We start from the raw sequence: 23,967 nt of genomic DNA, 5'->3' as shown, positions 1-23,967 counted from the left end.
AAAAAGACCTACAATTGATGTGGATGTATTTTCAAGAAATTTGAAACTGGATGAGTTGATCGACTGGATCAATGAACTGGAGGAGTACTTTCAGTATGAGGATATTAGGGATCTAGATAGGGTTAAGTTTGCAAAAGCCAAATTGAAAAGCCATGTCAAAATCAGGTGGCAAGAGGTTCAATTGGAAAGAAATAGAAGAGGAAAGGAGAAGATCACAAGGTGGGATCACATGGTGGACAAACTAAAGAAGAAATTCATTCCTGTTGACTATGAGCTTGATTTGTTTAAGAAGATGCATGGGTTAAAGCAAGTAGGAAAATTAGTCTAGAAATATACGAAGGATTTTTACCAACTTTTAATTAGAGCAGGGCATGCAAAAGAAAATAAGGAGAAGGTTACTCATTATATCAGTGGGCTGTGACCTAACATCCATGAGGAATTAAGTCTGGTAAGAATGACCAGTGTTGAAGAGCCATACCAGTTTTCCCTGTGAGTCGAAGAGAAGCTAAATAAAAGGTTTGAAGGGAGACAAAGAGGGTGCAATCAAGGAGGAAGGGGTAGTGGTAGGTCATTTGGAGGCCGAAATGAGACCCAAAAGAAAAATGAAGATGTGGGTACTAGCAGGAACCAGAGGAATGAGGATTTCAACTGCTCCTGTGATCAAAACTTTGGAGATCAAAGAGGAAGAGGCAGAGGATGTGGATAAGGTTTAGGAAGAGGAGGCTTCTATGGTACCTATTTCCATTACAATGAACAAGGTCATCGTGCCTTTGAATTCCCTGAATGATAAGGAAGGACAGATAGGAGAGTTGAGGGCCAAGCTAGGGTTGCTCATGTGGATGAGGATGCAAAGTCATCACATTTAGAGGATGCAAAAAGAGGAAAGATTTTAGTTAATGAAAGGGTCCTACTAAGTGGTGAGAATGAACCAAGGCAAAGGAGGAGTCTATTTCGTACTAGGTGCAAGTGTGAGGATAAATGTTGTGATGTGATCATTGATGGTGGTAGCACTGACAACTTGGTGTCAGAGGAGATGGTTTCTAAGCTGAAGCTCAAGAGGGAGAAACACCCCTAGCCCTATCAGATTGCTTGGGTTAAGGATGATCATAAGGTCTTGGTAAGTGAACAATGTTTAGTGAAGTTCAAAATTGGAAGTTACCATAATGAAGTTCTCTGTGGTATTATTCGAATGGATGTCTGTCATCTATTGTTGGGAAGACCATGGTAGTTTGATAAGCATGCAGTACATGATGGTCATGCAAACACATACTCTCTAACAAAGGATGGAGTTCACCACAAACTAAATCCCATGACAAAGGAAGGCAAAAAGGTATGCAACAGTGCTAGGATCTATCTTGTTGATGGAAGAAAGTTTTTAGATGGCATGAAACATCAATGTATTTGTTATGCTTTGATTCCTAGGAAAGATAAGGAAGGTAGTAGTGAAATACCACTTGAAGTTTCAAATATATTAAGTGAGTTTGGAGATATCATATCTAATAATGTTCCTGAAGGATTGCCACCAGTAAGGCAAATCAATCATTAGATAGATTTAATTCCTGGAGCTAGTTTTCCTAACAAAGCAACTCATAGGATGACTCCTACTGAAACTGAGGAGCTAAATAGATAGGTTTAGGAGCTATTTAGGAAGGCTTTGATTTGAGAGAGCCTGAGTCCATGTGTAGTACCTGTAGTACTGGCACCAAAGAAGGATGGAGAGTGGAGAATGTGTACAAACTCTTGAGCTATAAACAGGATAACCATCAAGTATCGATTTCCTTTGCCAAGAATGGATGATTTTATGGATTGCTTGAGTGGAGCTTAGTACTTCACAAAGATAGATCTCAAGAGTGGCTATCATCAAATATGGATACGAGAAGGAGATGAGTGGAAAACTACCTTCAAGACCAAGGAGGGTCTTTATGAGTGGCTAGTCATGCCCTTTGGATTGACGAATGCCCCAAGCACCTTCATGCGGCTTATGAATGAGGTACTTAAGAAGTTTTTGGGAAAAATTGTTATTGTTTATTTGGATGATATTTTAATTTTCAACAAGACTTTGGAAGAACATTTATTGCATATTCGTAGTGTCCTTGAAAGGTTGAGCGAAGAGAAACTGTTAATTAATCTGAAGAAGTGTAGCTTTGCTAAAAAAGAGTTAGTCTACTTGGGGTTTGTTGTATCACTTGAAGGTTGCAAAATGGATCCAAAGAAGGTAAAAGCCATCTTGGAATGGCCTACTCCTAGGTCTGCTACTAAGGTGAGATCATTTCCTGGTCTAGTTAGTTTTTATAGGAAATTCATTAAGAATTTCAGTGGCATATGTGCACCCATGACTGACACAATAAGAGGGGATAGGAAAGAGTTCAAATGGATTGCAGCAGCTGCGAGAAGTTTTGAATTATTGAAGAAGAAAGTGACAGAACAACCTATGTTGGCACTTCTTGATTTTAGTAAAGTATTCCAGGTGGATTGTGATGCTAGTGGCAGTGCTATTAGGGCTATATTAAGCCAAGAAGGTAAGCCTATTGCATATTTTAGTGAAAAATTGAATGACGTGAAGAAGAAGTATTATGTTTATGATCAAGAGTTCTATGCAATAGTTCAAGCCTTAAAGAAATGGAGGCATTATTTATTGCCAAAGGAATTTGTTTTATATCTTGATCACCAGGCATTAGAGTACCTAAATAGCCAAGGTAAATTGAACTCGAGGCATATGAAGTGGGTAGAGTTCTTGCAGAGCTATACATTTGTGTTGAAGCATAGAAGTGGAAAGTCTAATAGGGTTGCAGATGCATTGAGCAGGAGGTATTTGTTGCTTATAGTAATGCAAGTTGAAGTAGTTGGGTTTGATGAACTCAAGAATCTATAACCTGAGGACCTTAATTTTACTCTAGCATGGAAAGATTGTAAAGAACCTGTTGCTGTAGACAAAACCAAGTGGTTAGACTATTTGATTCAGGATGGTATGTTGTTCATGGGCAGTCAATTGTGCATTCCAAGGAGTTCCATGAGGGAAAATATGATTAAAGAGAAACATAGTGGAAGGATGGTAGGACATTTTGGTTGAGATAAGACCATTGCCATTCTTATAGAACATTTGTTTGGCCTCAAATGTCACAGGATGTGAAGAAGTTTGTACAAAGTTGTCAGGTTTGTCAAGCGACCAAGGGATTTAGTGGCAATACTGGACTATATCATCCATTGCCTATTCCATCAAAGCCATGGGAAGACATAAGTATGGATTTTGTTCTTGGATTGTTGAGGATACAAAGGGGTAATGACTCAGTATTTGTGGTGGTTGATAGGTTCTCCAAAATGGCACATTTCATTCCATGCCACAAAACTCATGATGTTGTCCATATTGCAGACTTGTTTTTCAGAGAGGTGGTGAGACTACATGGTCTCCCAAGGAGTATAGTTTCTGATAGAGATACTAAATTTGTGGGGTATTTCTGGAGAGCATTGTGGAAGAAGTTGAGAATGGACTTGAAATTTAGTTCCACACATCACCCACAGACTAATGGCCAGACAGAAGTGGTAAATAGAAGTCTGGGCAATTTGCTGAGATGTTTACTTGGTGATAAGCCCAAGGGATGGGATTTGATTCTACCACAAGAAAAATTTTCTTATAATAACTCTATAAATAGGAGTAATGGTAGATCACCATTCCAAATTGTATATAGAAGTAGCCCAAGGACTGCATCAGAATTGAGCAAGATGGAGCAAGGGGAGAGGACAAGTGATAAAGCAAAATAATTTGCTGAACATATCAAGCACCTACATGAGGAGGTCTAGGCACACATTATCAAGATGAATCAATAGTATAAATTTAGGGCTGATCAAAGGAGAAGACATAAGGAGTTCCAAGTAGGGGATCTAGTCATGGTACACTTGAGAAAGGAAAGATTTCCAGTAGGTACTTACAACAAGCTAAAGATGAAGAAATTTGGCCCCTACAAAATTCTGAAGAAACATGACTCAGGAAATGCAAATGAGGTGGAGTTGCCAGATGGAATTCACATTTCTCCTATCTTCAACATTACAAACTTAATAGAATATCATGATGATGGTGCAGATGAGGGGTTGATGCTAGAGCAATGTCCAATTCCTACTTCTAAGAAGGAGAAGATAGAAGAGATTATGGATAGTCGTGTGGGCAGGAGTACCAGAAATAGGAAGTATGAAGAGTACCTGGTTAAGTGGAAAGGACAACCAATAGAGGACTCAACTTGGATATCAACAGCTCAGGTTTCCCAGTTGGGATTTCCTCTACATCCATAAAGTGACAGGGTCACTTTTCAATCTACCCTGGGTGTCTAATGCACGAGCATCCAGAGGTATAAGGGCAATCCTATGTCACCCAAAAAATATATACCTAGACATAGTTTCTATTTCATGTGTTTTCATTTTTGGATACCCATTTGGGTCAAATAAAGGTTCCAACTCTCATAGTTCCACTATTAGTGTTTTTAGTTAGAGTTTGTAACCACCTTGGGATATGTGTAAATGCCAAAAAAATAGGACTATGTAATTGAGCCATAATTATGGTGAGTTAGAAGGTTTAATTTAGATGGATGATTAAAATTGTAATTTAGAACATTCCATAAAAAGAACTAGGTCAAAAAGGCTACATAGTTTGAAAGTTATCACAATTTTTTAGTTTCTAGAGACCTCCTAAGAATGCTTCAAAGTTAGGTTTGAGGCACTAAATGACCTCATATAGGCCTAAAAATTGGGAGATGAGTGGAGCTGGTCCATAGGGCTATAGAGCACTCTGAGAGCTTTTCAAAAATGTAAATAGTTCATCAATCGGAGCTACAATTCAAAAGTTATGCATCTCGAAAGTTCGGCTACCATTTTTGGATTCTTCTAATTTTGCACCGACTTCTAAAGCAACTTCTGGAGCCTTCTATTTTGGCAGTGGATGCCAAATAGCACTTTCTAGAATGTATTCCTAATCCTTAACCTTTGGGGGTCTATTTAAGGACTGTTCTGGCATTGTAAGAGGGAGTTCAGAGTGGAGTTTGAGAGAAGATACTGGGAGAAGAAATTATCTCTAGATTTATACTATTGTAAGCCCATAGGGCATGTTTGGGACTCTGTTTTCTCTGTACTGAGTGTATTAGTTTATTTTCACAATTAATAAAGTATCCATTTCCTATTGTGTCCATTCTATTCTTGGGTTATTTCTCCATCAAATTCACTCTATGAGTAGTTTCTCAACTCTTAAAGATTAGAAAACCATAAATTTCACACCAACATCCTACATTCTTAACTTTGTGCATCCAACACCTTTATTTGATGAATGTTTGTATATTGAATGGTTCTCTTTAAGTTTTCATCTAATAAAACCTAAGAGATCTTCTTTATCTATGCTTCATCCTTTTTTTCAATGTTGAGTGGTTTCTTTTTTGTGATCATTTTACTTGATGCATCGACATCCCCATTATGTTGCTCCTAGCTATTATACATTGTTAGCCTATATTTTTGGTGCCCATTGTCCTACTTTGTGAGTAACATAATGGTCATTTCCCTTGTCTCATCACTTGTGGGGGGAGAAAGGACTTATTTTATCTTTCTATCTATATCATGGGATACATTTTCTCCCTTTGTTGACTTATTTTCCTTTTATATGATGACATGTTTTCTTGTATTCATTTATTGTGATTAGTTGTGGACTGACATCCTAGGTGCAATCTTATGTTTTCTTGAAATCACATGTCTAGTACAAATTTAAATCACCAAGGGAGGTATAATGTGATTCTTCTTCTCTTTTCTTTTCCAATGTCCTTTATGAATTTTAATTATCTTATAATTTGATATCTTCTCTTGCATACATTAATTATGCTTGTAATTACATCTTTATTATAACATAATCTTTCATTTAGGGAATACATTTCATTTTTATTTCTCTTTCTTCTCTCAAGAATCTATTTTCACTTTGTTATTAATTTCATGACAACCATGTGTGCATAATATGGTATCCTTTCATCTTTCTCCTTCATTTATCTATAGATTGCATTATTCTATGGTACATTCTTATATTTGGTTATGAAAATATTTGTTACATCTAGGATCATGTGTCTATTCGCTAGCAAATATCTTTTTTACACCTTGGGTAGTAATATTTCTCATCTAATAATCATCTATAGTTTACTTCATAAGTGATATCTTTTCTAACATTTTATTTTCTTTAGAGTTTGGTATCCTATGATATTATTTTCTTTAATCATCTAGAGTATTGCATTATTATATAATACTTCTTGTTGGATATGGCATGTTTTAATTTTGTGCATGACTATTGATTGTTTCTTATGATTCATCATTATATCTTTGTTGCACAATTCTTAGATCATATCCTTTTGCATTAGGGTTTTGAGTCAAGTCCAATTCCAATGTCTTAAGTCTGAGTCTAGAGTGCCCATAGGATGGCCTTTCTTTTCATCATTCCTTTGAGATAACCTAATGTGGGGAATCATATGAGCAATGTATTAGTCCAAAGCTAGGTGATTAGGATTTGGGAGGTTTTTATGGGTCATCTCGATGAGAAGAAGGTCAAGATCTTATATTGATTTTTTCCTAACCATGATAAAGACAAAGATTCAATACTACATTATGGTTTCCATGAAAGACATTATAGATGTGCAAGATTTGTGAGAAGAAGAAGTAGTTCATGTAGAAGAAAACATTCAAAACCCTCCTGGAGTCAAAATATGAAGATAAGCAAATATGCATTATCGATTTAGTACATAAATGAAAAATCAAATGAATGAAAGAATGCATTTTATTGGCTAGTTGATAAGTCGAATGGTTTAGAAGACCAAATCTAAATTTTTGATAAAGACTAGATCAATGGGTAATGTTTTAATGATGAAAATATAAGTATTTGATGAAGCATCTCATTGACTGTCAGATCAAAAATAGATCTATTCTTGTCATTATTTCATTATAAAAATTTGCATTAAGAATAACTCAAGTGACATAACAACAATGTGACACATGGAATAGATGAACCCACACTACAGAACAAAAAGGATAGTTAAGGCATTTCTAAATCTTAACTGTTTGATCCTGGAAATCTACGGTTATTACATGATCATTGATGATTAATGTAAACCCCAAGTTAAGGTCATGATTGAGTGAAAGGAAACCATCACACCATCATATTCAAGTTAAGGTAACTCATGGCCAAAGTTGTGATAGAGAGAAAACATAGAAATCACAAGGTCACAGGTTAAGAAAAGGTAGTTAAGTTTAATGTTGCAAAAGCACGATCATGTTTAATGAACAGTTGTCATCGAGTTATTGTGGTTAATGAAATAAAGGCATACTAAGTTACAACCTAGAGAAATGGTTAACGTCAAGTTCTCCAAGCAATGGAATGGTTCCACCCATCTATCACAACATGCATAGCTAGAAAGTAGACCTGCATCACAAAGTAAAATGGTTAACATCGTATTATCTCCATCATCAGATCATAAAAAGATCTATATTTGCATCTATGTCACTATGTAAATTTTCTCGATTGGTATTCATAGTGATTTAATGATGGTTCAACATGTGTACACAAAGGGACCCACAAAGGAAGTTATAAAGGAAAGGTTATAATTTTTTAATCATGATCGTTGGTTTAAGATCAACAACCCAAATTCAAAACTATAGTGACTGTTAGAATATGAATAATATAGAATTGGCACGAAACAATAGAATATGAAGAAAACAATGATTTTCTATAGGATTCTTGAGATTGCATGAAGTTGAACAGGCATCAAGTGTTTTTAGAAGTACCATGGATTCATAAGCATCAATGAAAAAGATATCACATGCTCGTAATTTCATATTTTCTTTTTCTTTTCTATTTTGTGACTGTTGCTCTACTAAACTGAAGGGTAACAAAAAACTATAAATATATTTTCATTTGACAATACAAAGGTTGGAAAACTTGATGGTGAATTGGTCTTTAATTTCATTTATCCTATTTTCTTGTCATGTTTTGTTGCCCATGCATAGATTAGTTCTACATTAAGAGTTGAAAGACAATCATATGTGATTCTATGATAATCATATAAATTCCATTTCATTTTGGTAATTATAGTGAAGGTGATTCCATTTACTTTCTTCATATATGGTTCTATTTCTTCTCTTGTTAATTTCATATCATGTTAGGTAGTTTCATTGGAAAATGAAGGATAAATATGTATGAATCAATTAGTTATTAGTTTGATTCCATTTCATTCAAGGTTGATAGTGAAAGCAATTCCATTTTCCATCATGTGCATATTTCTTCATTTATATTTTGCATTTAGATGGTTAATCTGCATTTAGAATAGAAGTAAGGGTTAGAAATCTCAAGATAATCTACTACAGTTATTCCATTGGGTGTGATAGGTTATTCAAATCCATCTTTCCTGAATTGTTTATGCCTAAAAACAATTTGGTTATTATTTACTACTCTTAGGTTAAGAGCTTATAATATCAAAACTTCTCATCCCATAAAAACATAGTCATTGGATATCATTGCAAATCATAAGGAGTTGTGCCTAATAATTTAGAGGGTAGTGATAGAATACTTACACTGACCCATTTGTTGGTAAATATCCTTTTGTCTCTCCAAAACATTGGGTATCAAAGAGTTAGGTTATAAAATCTAATAAGAGGATAAGTTGTTAATCAACAATCTTATGTGATGTTTTTCTGTAATCTTACCATAGACATTATTTCTTATCTCACACTTGGGGGAAAGGTTTATTTTTACATTATTTATCTTTCTTTGTCTAAGGATTGCCTTTCCTTAGTACAGTGGCATTTTTATTATTATGTGACATTCTCTTCCTATAAGTAATTGTGTCTTGATCACAAACTCTCTTATACAAGAGGTGCATGTTCTTGATCATAACCTCTTATTTATTTGAAAGACTATGTTCATTATAAATATTTCAACTTACTATGTACTCTAATTTTTTTATCCTTCTTTCAAGAATTCCTATTCTACCTATATACAAGGGGCTAAATAGGTGCATTCATGTTCCTCTTCTTCTTTGTCTTGAAGTTTTATCTTTGTTCATGACACTCCTCTTGAAGGTATATGTCTTGTACACATGATCTCTTCCTTTCAAGAGTTTCTTCTCATTTGTAACATATCCTTTTATAGTTTATCTATTTCCTTAGCTTATAGAATTCATCCTCTTTGCTAAGTTTATGGAATACATTGTTGATAAAGGGTATCTCCTTGTCTATAGAAATATTTATTCTTGATTATCTTCCTTAAAATATATATGGATACATAGCCATCCTAAGGAGGGGGGCATGTATACACCCTCTTTGTACATAGTTTCCATGAAGTGAAAATATAGATTCTGAGTATGGCTTGGAGTACTTCAACCTTAAGTGTTTGGTATAATTTCTAGGTCACCCTCAAATATATGTAATGTGGCTTCATGTCTCTTTTGCACACATAATAACATATGCTAAATCTCATAAATATGGGTAACACATGTACAATTGCTAAATACTCTACAAGTATCAACGACACTTTTTTATCCTAGGGAAACACATCTTTTTTTGTTTTTGTTTTTTCTAAATCCCTCCTAGGGCAACAAATAATTTTTTTCACTTCATAGTGATACAAGGAAATTTATCTATGGGTGGAAACATACACATGCATGCACAAGCTACCAACAAACACATAGGGTTGACAATTGGGCACACAAACTCATCGTACCATTTGATCCTAGTTTTTTATTTTTATTTTTCAAGATTGACTATCAGCACACAAACTTGTTATACCATTCAATCCTTTCTCATTATGATTCACATTAAGGAACACAAACCTTAATGGACTAGGCAATCACTCTCTCTTTCTCTTTACGCTTTCATGTTGGTGGGATAAAATCATGAGGGACATAGTCCTTATGGGTGCTTCTCCCTTTCTTATATGGTCTCTTTGTAATAGCTTCCAAATATGATATTAGTGTGTGACATATTTTCTTAGCTAAGGTTTGTTTCACTTGTTGATTTTGGCTTTTTATTTCTTTTTGTTTTGTTTGACTTTATTTTATCTTTGTTTTTGTGCTCTTATGCATTGGAATGGAGTTAGTGTTACAAGATAGAGTTTCCATTGCACCAAAAGATCAACCTGTTAATGCCCAATACAACCAATAGACTTATAGAACACAGGGAATGATTAAGCCATGTCATGAATCCCAAAGGGGAACATTGGTAGTTAGTCCAACAATCCCCCCTTAGCATTACCCGAGGAGATTCGAACCTGTGACCAAGCTCTGATACCACTTGTTACAAGCTAGAGTCATCGTTGCACCAAAAGATTGACTTGTTAATGCCCAATACAACCACTAGACTTATATAACATAGGAGGTAATTAAACCATGTCACAAATCCTAAAGGGAAATGTTGGTAGTTAGTCCAACAGTTAGGACCCTAGGTTTGGAGGCTTATGTCCTTAATATTTTTGATGTTATACCTTGATGTGATATTGTCTCTCTTCTCTTCCTTCCTTTACCAATAGTATGACTTACCTCATACTCCCACTAAAGTGGGGGTTAAATGTACCACCTTAAAATGGACACACTTCATTTTGAGACCTTTTATCCCTCCTTAGTGTAGTTTTGGTCTCTTTTTATCCTCTTCTCTTCTATTTCACTCCTCTTTATCATATTTCTCTTTCTAACATGGTCTTATAGGTGTTTTTTTAGTACCCTTTTGACCATATCTCATGTTTAGATTACCATCTTCCAGATTGACATGCATCGGCTCCTAGATGTACCATCTTAAAATGGACACACTTCATTTTTAGACCTTTTACTCCTTCTTAGTGTGGTTTTGGTCTCTTTTTATCTTCTCATATTCTATTTCACTCCTCTTTGTCATATTTCTCTTTCTAAAATGGTCTTATAGGTGTTATTTTAATACCCTTTTGACTATATCTCATGTTCAGATCACCATATTCCAATTTAACCTTCATCAGTTCCTAGAACTTTTTGTGGCACCCAAAATTGAACCTCCAGGGCTAGGTTGACTCAAGTTGACCTATTCCTCCTAGGTCAATCTATTCCTACATCAGGTTGACCTAGGTTGACCTAGTACCCAATAATTTTAGTTCTCATAGCCCAAAAGGCCTCAAGGATTTAATTATTTTGTGACTATGACCCAATTAACCGGAGTTGTTTTCTCACCCAAAAACTAGTATAAAAGGAGTATTGTGGGATTAATTTTCATATCTCATTCTTAAGTTGTCTCATCTACAAGAAATCAAGTATTCAAGGTTTTCTTCTTCAAGAAATCATCTTCAAGCATCCAAGTCCAAGAATCTTGTTCTTGCATCAATCTTCTTCCTTCAGATAGTAGTGGAGTTTGGCTCTAAGGAGAAGATCCATCATTTCAATCCATTCAATTTTTTCTATTATTCATCTATGGAATTTCACATACATTTCTATACATGATGTTTTGGCTTCTTTTATTTCCTTATGGTTTCTTTGAGTCAAGTCTATTAGATTTACATACTTGATCACATATCAAAGTCAATTGCATCTACAGAGATAATTGTATCTTTCACTTGATATTATATAGATCTACTATATGAAAGAATTTCATTTACATTTACATTTCTCAATTGCATTTAATTCCTTAACCTAGGACTTGACCAAGGCAATCCCTCATCAAACCCCCAACCACAAACCTTTATTTTATGTGTTGATTTGCAGGTTGGGAGCGAGAAGGATTATGGTTCTAGAACCTATTATTCTCAATATTTCTAGAGTCATTAGTTGTAGATTGTTAGACTACATTAACCTAGTCATAAGATGTCTCTCCAAGTCAACCTAATCCTTCAGTCTCAAATTCAAGGGAGATTTCTATGTTTTGTTCATTTCATCATTGCAATTTGAGATCCGCAGATGGATATTCAAATATATTTCAAATATACAAGTTTTGAAGAAAAAAAATGCCTTCCACTAAAAATTTCAAGGTGATTCATTTATATTTTATTTCCTTTCACATCTTTACCCTATATTTACATCTTAATTGGGCTAATTGTCTTTACATAGCATCTAGATTTCTATTATTTAAGAAATTAGTTCAATTTTACATTCACATTATCCTATTAAGGGTGAAAGATAGTACATCTCCTTAAATTTTATTCCTCTTTATAATTTGAATTTAGGATTACCTCCGTTCTTGTTTTGGGTCCTAGCTAATCTAATTTTAATCGTAAGTGGAATAATACTCAAAAATTCCCAATTTTCCCTCACATACATATTTGAATGGCATAGTGACCATGTAAAGTGGAAGTCTACATCTTATTAAAGTACTTCCATTTTACCACTAAACACACACTTGGCTGCCAAGATTTCTCCTCTCAAGTACCTCTTAAGTAAAGTTGTACTTACTGGTCAACTTGTTAAATAGATGATGAATCTTTCATAATTTGACATTCAATACATTGAACATATAGTTATAATTGGACATGCTATTACTAATCAACTTATCAATTTTTCTCTTCAAGACAATTATCCTATGCAAATTGAATTTCTAGATCCATCCATCATGTATGTCATTGAAAGAAATTTGAAGATGTTTTTCGATGGATCTCATACTCAAAATGGTGCTGGTGTTGGCATCTTATTTGTTATTCCTTATGGTTACGTTATTCCTAAATCCTACAAATTTTTGTTTCCTTGTATAAAAAACATAGTAGAATATAAGAATCTTACAAATGAGATTAAGCTAGCCATTGAATAGATAATCATTGAGCTACACATCTTTGGAGACTTACAACTTGTTATAAATCAAATTAAAAATGGCTACCAAACTAAGGATGACAAGTTGATCCTTTAAAAAAAGTTGATTGATTCTTTGAGGAATTATTCCACTTCTATTACATTCCAACAAATTCCTAAAGATGAGAATAAGGCTTCTAATGCTTTGGCTACCTTGGCATCCATTCTACAAATACAAGAATATGAGCCTATGTTTGAATTCCTAGTGGAAGAGCCACATAACCCTTCCTATAATTTCCCTAACAACCGATTCATTTGTAGTATTTTTGGTCATGACTCCTCTTGCTATGCTACTTTCTATTTTCACTTACATGACCAATCATACTTGATAACCTAACCCACAATAAAAAATGTCAACTTATTCACAATTATTCCCACTAGACTCTTATCTTTGATGACTTGTATAGTAAGGGTTAGATTTAATTCTACTTTGGTGATTAGAAAAGGATGAGTCTAAATGAGATTTTATTGGAGTCCATGCCGACATTTGTGGGTCTCACTCTAATGGCCTTGTGCTTTCTTGCTTAGGGTTAGTTATTATTGGCCTACTATACAAGCTAATGTCATGGGGAATGCCAAGTCCTTCAAGAAGATTCAACTCCACAATAACTTGATTCATGCTCCTAGACATGAGTTGATACCCTCTATCACACATTGGCCTTTTCATAAGTGGGCCTTTCACTTGGTTGGAAAGATGCATCATTAGTTCTTCTAGAGGATACAAGTTCATCATTACTACTGCTAAGTACTTCACTAAATGGGTTGAAGTTGTCCCTCTCTTCACTACTATAGGGAAGCATGTAGCCATCTTCATACTAAATCACATCATTCTTTTCTATGGGATTCCCTCCTCTAAAGTGACTGATAATGGAGGACAATTTAAGAATAAGGACCTTAGGAAAATTTGTGAGAAATTCGAGATTAAACAACATTGGTCCTCTATCTACTATCCCCAAGGTAATGGTCTAGCTAAAGCTTCTAAAAGACACTGTTGAAGATTTTTCATAGAACTATACATGAATCATGTAGAGATTAGCATCTACAGTTTAATCATGTACTATGGGGTTATAGGAATAACATACACACACATACTAGGGCTACACCTTTTTCTCTAGTTTACAATTCTGAGTTTGTTCTACCATTAGAGGTTGATATTCCTACCTTATGACTCTCTTTGAAAGGGTTTATTACTAATGAGGACTATAGATCTATGAAAATCTAGGAACTTAAACTCCTAGATGGATTCTTTTGACCACATGGGAGTATATCAAAAATGGATGTCTAGTAGCTACAATAAGAAGGTTTGTCCTAAGGAATGTCAAGTTGGTGACCTTGTCCATAGGTAGAATCCAAAGAATCAAAGAAATGGAGAACAGAAAGGAAAGTTTGAACCTAACTAGTTGGGTCCCTATATTGTTTCTATTACTTTTGGCTTTGGTGCTTATCAACTCTCTACACCTAAGGGAGAATAGGTTCCTAAGCCTATCAAAAGGTACATCTAAAGAAGTTATATGCTTAGTACTCTCACTACTCAAAGCTTGTCTATACTTTATGATCCTAAAAAAATCCTTAAAAATTATATATGATGTTGAAAAATCCTAAAACATAGAAAATGTCCTTTAAAATGATCATCTTAATGAAAAACTAATAATAAGTACTTTGATGCATCACCAAAAAAATCAAATATCTCCAAAAAAAAAATCAAAACTCTTGGAAAAAAAATTATTTCCCAGTGATGAAAACTTGAAAAAATGTTCTACTTATGTCTATTAGCATGTGGCTTTTCTCTCTATACCAATCCATCTCATATTATTTTTCCTTGCTTGGTTTTGAATAGATCCTTGTCTAAGTCTAGGGGCACAAACTATAGCCTATCTAGGTCTCAAGGTTGTGTTTGTGTTTCTTTGACATCTCTGTCAACCATGTTTTTCAAAACTCCCCCTAACATTGAATATTTCTAAGCACTTATCAAATACTTTGGCTATATTATAAGATGTTTCACTATTTCTCACTGATAGACTTAAGTCCTGGGAAGAAATTCAAGTGACTTTCCCACACATACTTCAAGTAAAAAATGATTGACTTGTTGACTTATTTTCTTTGTGTGTTGTCCATGATGATTTATTTTCTAAGTGTTCCCTCCCTAATAGTATCTTAAGGATGTCGTGAACTAAAAGACTTTGGGAATGGGACATGTTTTCCATTTATTTCTATCTGTGGGTGTACTTTGTGGATTATAAGTTTCTTGATCATCTTTCTTGACCCACTTGACACTTAGGATCTCCACATTTACATCATTGTATGTTTCTTACAAGACCATGCTTATGATCATCTCAAAATTTTGTGTCTCAATGCAAGCATAATCTTGCTATAGTATACCTAGGGAATCTAACTATCATTTCATCTTGGCCTTTATGTCTTTGATGCATTGGTTGGGTTCCCACACTTCTATCTAATATAGATCATATTCATATCCTCAAAATTCACACTAGTGATGATTGTACGATGTTAAAATGTTCGTAGTAAGGCTGGATGATAATTTTAAAATGACCTACTTATATAACCCTTGCAATTGTATCTTTGCACTAGATTTAATTCTAGGGTTTATTCTAGTTTAGCTTGTATTTGAGTGTCAAGAGAGTCTTCTTTATCTTTCATGGATGTGTTAGTCAACTACATTCATCCTCTTGATTCTTCTCGATCATGTCTTCATCTCTTTCGACCTTGTCATCTCACCATTTTCTTCATTTCTTGTCATTACAAAGGATTAATCTTATTATCATATCTAAATCTATCCAAGTGCTAAATTTTCAAACCATGACATAGAGAAAGACATATAAGAGACATATCAATATATCTAAGAAAATATAACATGAGCATACATATCAACATCAAATGGAAATATAAACACAAGTGCTAAAACATAAAGATACATTCATCCATCACATGAGCATAGAAAAGAGACAAATACACAATGATAAAACTTGAATCCAAAATCTCATATATATATATATATATATATATATATATATATATATATATATATATATATATATATATATATATATATATATATATATGATGGAATATCAACAAAAAATACAACACAAGTACAAAATTTGGATCAATATCTCAAAATTTTCAAAAATGTCACAATGGTATGGAGATCTATGATTGGCACTCTCCTTTCTATGTTAGATGTAGCTATGGAGGAGGATCTTTGGTTCTATTTAATAGTGGCACGCCCCCCGCCCTCGATCTTCCTGCATGCTTTGAATAATATGGGAGTCCCTATCTTGGAGGCACCACAACTTTGTGTGTTACATAGTAGTACATAGTCCTAGCCCCATAGCACTTTGCATCTCACCTCATTATGTCTCTCACCCTCTAGTAATCCTTATTGCAAGTATTCTCATCTATGAGATGTTGGTCTAGCATGTTGATGGTAGTATGTGCCTACTAGAGCTCTACCTCCAATGCCTTAATGCACTAATCTATCTTGTCATCCTCTCCTCCCCATGTCCTTTGCATTGCTTACTCCTCATTCTAATCCTTGTCTCTCTCCTTTTCCACTTGAGCTTTCCTAATCAACCTCTCCTCCTCCTCTACTCTTTCCCTTCTTTGTGATTGAGTAGTAGGATGGCTAGTTAATGGACCCTTGGACCCATTGGGTCTATCTCATCCTCTCCCCCTCTCCCTCTATCTCCTCCATCATCTTCATTGTCCCCCTCTCATTCACTTTTAACCTTTACTATTCTAGGAATGTAAGTCTTGGAAAGGGATGCCTCCTCATATCCTTCATGTAATTTAGTGAGGCTCCTACATTTTCCATTACTAGGAGGAGATCATATACCACTTGTTCTAACTATCAAGTCTCCTTTGGACATGTGGCATAGCTCAACATTTGTTTATAGACCATATCCACATTCTCCCAGTACTTCACATAAGTCGTCATCTCCATAGTTAAAGGATTGGAAATTTGGGTAGAAGTAGTCATAAGAGGTAAATCTTATATAGGTATACTAGAAAGAGTGGTGGAAGTTAGGATGGAAGATTCAAAAATTGTGGAAGGGGGAGGATATCCCATTTCTTGAGAAAATTATGTCAAAAAATTACCATGAATATTAATAAGATGAGATATACCACGCAATATAGAAAGATTATTATCATCATTATTAACAAATTTCTTAAGAGCTTCAACAACAACAATTCTACGAGAATTTTATTTTCTTGGAAAATCCAACTCTCCAATTTATCAAACTCACTACAAATCTTATCAACTTGTAAAGGAGGAAATCTTAAAGCATCATCATCATGGGATGAGTGAGAAAATGTATGGTCCATTATAGGATTAAGATCATGAGTAAATATGTGAGTTTCATCATGATTCCTAGGAACAAAAGAGGAATCATGATCAAAGGAGCCCATGAGTCTATGATTTTACCTAATGGGGATACTATAGGTTGAACTTCATGTAATTAAGCTCATAAAAGAGGATATCACAAAAGGAAACCCTAATGAGATCTAACCATGCAAATGTATTAAAGAGCATAAAAGAAAGATCTAACCATACATAAGATAGCCAAATATTACTCTATGAAAGATAAAAGAGATAAAGAGATCTACCTCCAAAAATAAAGGGGAATAAGTCAGGTTCACCAAAAGAAGGTAAACACCTATAATAATCTAACACCAAAAGAAGGGGGGACCCATCAGATTCACAAAAATATTTAGTAGTAAAATGAAAGCACTTTAATAAGATGTAGACTTCCACTTCACATGGTCACTAAGCCATTCAAGTATGTGAGTGAGCGAAAGAAGAGAATTTCCAATTATGATTCCACTTATGATCCAAATTAGATTAGATAGGACCTAAAGGAATAAGGGAGATAATACTAAATTTGAATTATAAAGAGAAATGCAATACAAGGAAATATACTATCTTTGGACCTTAACATGACAATGTGAATGTGAAATTCAACTAATTTCTTGAATAATGTAAATCTAGATGCTATGTAAACAAATTTATCCTAATTAAGATGTAAATCTAGGATAAAGATATAAAAGGAAATAAAATATAAATGACTCACCTCAAAATGTGTAGAGGAAGATGTGTTTTCACTCCAAAACCTACAGATCTAAACTGTATCTAAATATCCATCTGCAAATCTTGGAATAAAATTATGAAAGGAACAAAACCTAGAAATCTCACTAGAATTTGAGCTTGAAGGACTAGGTCAGCTTGGGAAGACATCTTATGACCAAGTTGATAAAGTCTAAACAACTCTATAAATATTATGAATAGTAGGTTCCATATCTATAAAAAAAATCTCCTAGCCTACAAATCAATACAGAAAAGAAAGGTTTGGGGATTAGGGTTTGATGAGGGCTTGCCTTGGTCAAGGCCTAGGTTAAGGAATTAACTGTAATTGAGAAACATAAATGTAAATGACTGAAAGATAAGATAAATTTTTAGATTCATCTTGCTTGTATGTATGTAAATGTAATTTAAGTCTTGAATAAGGAATGTAAGGTATCTCTACTCTTTGCAATGGATCTACCGTAATCCCATCATGATGTCATGGATATAAAAGTGCATCAATGAAGAAGATGATGAATTGTTTGTTTCCCTCTCTTTTTTTCTTCCCATGATAAAACAAGTGAACTTTAGATATCAAGTCAAAAGTGGTATTCATTTTTTTTTTATAGTGAGTCTAAGTCTAGTTTTCCTTAAGCTAGGAGATCTTTATCAGGTTTCTCTCATTTTCCTTTTCTTCTAATGAACTAGGTGGGTTATCCTAAATTGATGTCTCATAATGGGTAAGTTTAGTACCTAACCTAATAAGGATCATGTTCCACTTACTCATGACATAATGCAGATATTCAAGGATAATTTTCAAATTCTTATTCTTTATTTTGAAACTTCTATAGGAATTTTCAGTTTTCCTTCTCCTCGATGGGTTTTGGCCCATGGAGGTGGATTTTTAATCAAATATAGAAGAGATAGAAAAAATGTTCAGCAATGCTCAATCTACTTAAATAATGGTGAAAGAATCTAGTCAAAGGTGGTATGATTTTCTTTGAAATCCAATTGATAGCTTTTATTTAATTTGTGCATCTAAATTGCAAATTTGGCAAGTCAAATGGCTCAGAGATTAAATTTAGATCATCATATGAAGACCAAATCAACAAATGACATTTTGAGATGAAATTATAATGGTCCTTGAAGATGTATCTTTCCAATTGTTAGATCTAAAAAATCAACACTCACTGCACATTCGCAAGTGATTAAGGATAACCCATAGTTAACATAGCAAAGCTATGAAAAGTAACTAGAGCATTCAAATATTGAATAGTTGCATCGTCACTAATGGATAGAGGTAATCCAAAGTTAAGTTAGTGATGTGAAATAATAGAATTAAACTTTTTTTTCACATGATTGTAGTTTGAGAAAATGCTAAGGAATAAACAATACTGACAGTGCAAAAGACAATAAAAGTTGAGGTGGATAGTTTTCAAAATGTCACCAGCTAAGAAACATTCAAGACATTTTAAGTCATGACCTAGCAAATATGATTACTAAATGCTTAATTTCTTCACTTGTTTGGTTGCATAGTTTAAGTGAATGAGAATTATTTTGTTAGTGACTGATTGAAAGTAGTTAAAGGTGAAGTGATTACAACATCACAAGAGAAAGAAATGTTAAACCTTAAACCGCAACAAAGATGTGAGATGGTCAATATAATAGTCATTTTTGGATCGCAACTTGTTCTAGTCAAAAGAAAATTAAGAGTACAAATTTATTACAAAGAAAATAGAATGACACAAATTCAAATGGGTCCATAATATTCTACAGTCATCAAACTCTCCAGCTAATGAAATAGCACCACTTGTCTGCCACTATGTACACAATTGGAAGATGGACCCACACTACAAATAAAAAATGGAGTTAAGTTTTTTTTTAAATGATAGTAACTAGATCTTTAAGATCACTTCTTATCATATATTTACATTTAGTTAAAGATGACTTGAGGTCAACATTGCGATGATGTGAAAATAAAAAATTGGTTAGGAATCAAAGCTTATCACATGTTCCTAGGTAATCAAGACTAACCCTAGGTTACGAGTGCAAAACTACAAAATGTATTCAAGGAAGTTAAGTTAGATGTTGGAATAAGATTGTAAGGTTTTACTAACAAGGTCCTAAGTTGTGAAGTTGCAAAATGAAGAAGTTTTCTATAAAAGTGTGATCACATGGTTGCAGGTAGTTAGAAAGTAACCAAAAGTTAATCGGTGAAGTAGCAGAAGTCAGCGGTCATATCATTGCATGGTTACATTATAAGTAGAAATTTTGATTTGAAACCTAGTGAAATTGATACCAATTAAACTTTAAAACAAATAGTCCCATGGTTGTTGGTGGTTAAATGAAACCCAAAGTTAGCATGGCAAAGCAATGAAAGCTATTAATTGCATGGTCGCAAAGGGTTAATCATAACCTAGGGTTGAAGCTACAAAGGAGAAACAATAGGCATTTGTGCGATCACAAAGGGTTAAATAAAACCTTGAGTTAATGTAGTGATGCATCAAAAAGCTAAAGGCCACATCATTGTTGGCAGTTTAAGTCAATTTTGGGTTAAGGTCACGAACAAGTGAAATTCTATTGATTGCATCATCACATCAAAAGAAGACATCAAATGAATGATGATTGTAAAGAAGTGAAAAGGGAAAAGAAAAAATGGTTTTAATGTTTTAATCATGATCCTTGATAGAAGATCAACGGTAGAGATTTAAATCTACAGGGATCATTGGGATAAGTACAAATTTTGTGGCCAAGATGACTGCTACAAATTAGAGAGGAATATGAATATTTTTTAGGGTTTCTAATTGTTTCTGCTTCCTTTCTCTGATGTATTGAATTCCAATTAATGATTGTTGGATTTTTGAGCTATTCAAGTGCTCTGTTTATGTAATTGATGAATCTACAATTGGCCAAGAACTAAGAGAGGAGGCCTATAAATGTAACTTTCATAGTTAATGAAAAGGTTATAAAATTTTGATGTGAAGTACTCATTGTTGTAGAGACAAGAATTGTAGTGTTTGATACCATTGATTTATTATTTCATGCATATGTTAGTCTATGTATTCTTTCAAGTTAGATTAGAAATCTAAAAATAAATGGAGTTTTGTATCTTTTCAATTTAACAAATTATTAAGTAATTAGAGAATTACTAAAGTTAAAAGAAATACTTCTATTATATTCTTGCATCTTAGCATCACATCATATCATTCTGCATATAATTAATACTACAAATTTCCATATTTGCATAATTAATTTTGTGGATTCATAAGATGTGTGAATTCTTGGAATTGATCTCATTTCAAGACCAACCCATTGCCTAAGTTAGTCTTACCTAGGTCTAGCTTGGTTTGCCTCTTCTATTCTCTAGTCAAGAACACACCATAGTAGGATTAGAAATTTAAAAATTCTTTGAAAATCATATATAAGTGAGTTGTACCTATAATTTAGAGGGAAATTAGTTATCAAGTAACATTTTCCCAACTATTGTATTCAATTATTCTTTACACACTTTTGCAATTTGGGATTTATTATAAGAAAGGACAATCTATTTACCAATATTATTCAATATAGATTTCCTCCCTTGATGGCCAACAATAAGCTAGATCTTGAAGATGAAATTTTCACAAAAGATCCTTCAATGCTAAATAGAAATATCCTTGCTTTAATGCTTGAAAGACTTGAACACTTGAACTCCTTGAGTGCAAAAGGAAAAAATCTTTACTTGAGAGAAAAATATTGAAATCTTGGAATTGAATTTTGAATGATATATAAAAATGAAGCCTCCAAGTCTCCTTATATGAGTTTTTGGGTAGGAAAATAATATAAGCTGACTGGGTAATGGTAAAAAACTAATTAAACCCTCAAGGCCTTTCGTGCCCCAAGCTTTGAAACTATTGGGGACTAGGTTAGTCTGGTCTAGGATTAGGTTGATGTGGGAGGACTAGGTCAACCTAAGTTAATGTGGTCCTAGAGGTCAAGTCTTGGGTGTCATAGAAAGAAGGGTAGGTGCCAGAAGATAAGAGTGGAAAGGGGAAGAAGATAGAGGGAAAAGGAGATCGAGCACATGCATATCCATGGTCCATAAAGGGAATTATGAAGAGGGAGCTAAAAGTTCTTAAAAGTAAAGTGTGTCCATTTTAAGATAGTACAACTAATATAAAGAATATTAATGGTACATATTTTTTCCTTTATTTACTAATGATCAAAAAATTACATATATGACATACCTTAACATATGTGACATTGAATTTTATCAGGTTTCCACAATCCATTTTTTACAGCTGATTTGTTTCTAGCTTCAATTGTGTGTGTAATTTTTCGCATCAACGTTTTAGATATGTGACATTTTTATGTTGGATAAACCATTTGTAACCTTCAAGTTCACTAGTAACAATAGAGCAAAGAGAAGAGTTGTTTGAGAGCCTTCATAAAGGGGATCATATGCATTCTCAAGTACAGGTAAATCACGAATAACATCAAAGTTATCTTAATAATTATGATCACTAGTGTCAGTACTGAATGTGTCATGGATTAATTTATTTGTACCATCATCTTCAATAGAACTCTTTGATGCATGATCATCTTCTTCCATAGGATCATTATCTTTAGCTTTGATGTTCTTGCTCCATGTTCCTCCACTTTGAAAACCACATTCTACAAGTCATCATAGTCTACATTATGTGCCCTAGGGTGCAACACCTATATAATAATTTTTAAAATAATTAAACCATGATCATGATCTCCTTATCAACTAGTTTTTATGTATATAAGTTATCAAAATGATATAAAAATTATCAAAAATCCTAAACTCTAAACACATATAATTAATAACTTACCAATAGACAATAATAATTCCCCCCTTCAATGTGAACATTTTGTCTACAATGCTTCTATTAAAAGTCTGATCATCTTTAAGCCCATTCAATTTATGCAAGAACAATATCATGTCTCTCTCTTTTTGTTTTCAAATTAGACCAAAATCTAGAAATTCTCTTCTTATTTTTCTCTTGATCAATATTGTTTGACATGTTTTTTTCTTTTCGAGAAACATAATTAAACTACTAAAAATTTTCTATATTATTTTTTTACTATTTTAGTTGTAAAAATATAAAGTCACTATTTATATTTTTATACTTGAGCAACCCTAAACTCTCTTTTTTTTAAATCATGTCCATCAAAATTCCAATGATGTTTCAAGATCTATAAAATAGGTTGTGCTTTCAACAAATGTTCTCATTTGAATATTTTGACAAAAGTCTTTATCATCAAAATTTTGATGAATGTTAGTCAAGTTTGAAAAGAATAAAGAAATAACATAATTAACTTCTCAAGGTCTGATGAACATAAAGAAAATGAAATTTTTTTTGGAAACTTTGTCAAAAATTTAGCCAAATATGTTAGCATGTCTAGTTTCAATGAAATGTTTTGATGTGATGTTACAATTTAGGATGGTCTAAGTATGACATAATAAAAGATAAGGATTGTCTATAAAATATGACATCAATTTGATTTCATCAAGGTAGGATGATGACATCAACATGATGGTATCTTCAAGGTAAAATGATGCATCATCATATAGTCCATACATATGAAAATGTAATTTGAATTGAATGATGTTTAAAGGTTCTTTTAGTAGTTAAAGAGATCTTTTAAAAATCGATGATGATGTAATGTTGATGTCAATTTGTACAAATTGTGAGTTTTTTCAAACATGATCTTGACTTATGAGTAAAGTTATAATGATCCTATTAGATTGAATTTTAATTTTTTTCAAATATTTAATTTATCATGTAAAGGATAGTAAACTACCAAAACAATAAAATATTTAGTTTTCCAAAAAAAATTTCTATAATAGTCTTTTTTTATCTTTCCCTTTTTAAATTATTTATAATTGAAATGAATTTGGGGAAAATACCTACCAAATTGGATTTTGATCTAGCTATATGATTAAACTTTGTAATATGTTTTTTGTCTTTGTCTTTAAAATATTTGTTGAGCTTTTAAAAGGACCAATAAGTAATTTTGGATTCTCTATCGAACCATGTAATCAAATTTTGGCACAAGGATCAACAAATTGTAAGATCTTGACAT

The sequence above is a fragment of the Cupressus sempervirens genome, chromosome 9 (genome assembly GCF_028749045.1).
Source record: "Cupressus sempervirens isolate cs-2001-9-10 chromosome 9, ASM2874904v1, whole genome shotgun sequence".
NCBI classification, from domain to species: domain Eukaryota; kingdom Viridiplantae; phylum Streptophyta; class Pinopsida; order Cupressales; family Cupressaceae; genus Cupressus; species Cupressus sempervirens.
The sequence above is the reverse complement of the archived record's forward strand: the minus strand, read 5'-3'. Positions refer to the sequence as shown.